The sequence below is a fragment of the Triticum urartu genome, unplaced genomic scaffold (assembly GCF_056163025.1).
Source record: "Triticum urartu cultivar PI428250 unplaced genomic scaffold, HENAU_Tu73 scaffold1, whole genome shotgun sequence".
NCBI classification, from domain to species: Eukaryota; Viridiplantae; Streptophyta; class Magnoliopsida; order Poales; family Poaceae; genus Triticum; species Triticum urartu.
In genome coordinates, this window is record NW_028259461.1 from 2,387,095 (window position 1) to 2,387,361 (window position 267).

Consider the following 267-nt stretch of genomic DNA (forward strand, 5'->3'; position numbering starts at 1 on the left):
AATGACATCTCTTATGTCAATAAGACCAAAGGGATGGATATTAAATGATAGGAAGTGCTAGGAAGTGAAATAGAATGAAATAGAGCCACTTTGGGCTTCCCTATGAAATGAGGCATGGAACGGAGCCACTACGAAGAAATTATGGGAGTTACGAAAGAAGCTTCGGACTCATATTGTTCATGGGTTGAGAGCGGGAGTTGAACTCTAGGAGGTCGAATCCCCCCTTGTTCCTCAGTAGCTCAGTGGTAGAGCGGTCGGCTGTTAACT